The following is a 421-nucleotide window of genomic DNA, read 5'->3' on the forward strand; positions in this document are numbered from 1 at the left end:
CCCAGTGTGAAGAAAACATGAGAAATTTATGTAGTCTAAGATGCATTATCTTTCTGCACACCCCACAGAACCATCAACATCGAGAAAGAAAAATAAAGAAGCCAAAAACAATGAAGGTCTTCACTAACCAATAGTTTTGTAATGTAAGGTTAAATGCAGGAGCGCAAAAGACAGAATAGAGGATTTTTTATGATTAGTGTTATTATTGTTGTTGTTATAGAGTCTGATTAGAAATATAGCGAACCCGCTAGAATTTCAGCACCATGGACAGAGCTCAATGAAGCCAATCGTCTCTGGCGTCCTCCAGTGTCCACATTTAGGAATGACAGGAGGAATTATTTTAAAAAGGCGATTTACTAAGAGTGTTTTGACTCATGCCAGAGGGCCTTTTAAACTTTATAGGTATAAAAAATTGGCTGAA

The sequence above is a fragment of the Pundamilia nyererei genome, unplaced genomic scaffold (assembly GCF_000239375.1).
Source record: "Pundamilia nyererei isolate P.nyererei 1_Seehausen unplaced genomic scaffold, PunNye1.0 scaffold00041, whole genome shotgun sequence".
In the NCBI taxonomy this organism is placed as follows: domain Eukaryota; kingdom Metazoa; phylum Chordata; class Actinopteri; order Cichliformes; family Cichlidae; genus Pundamilia; species Pundamilia nyererei.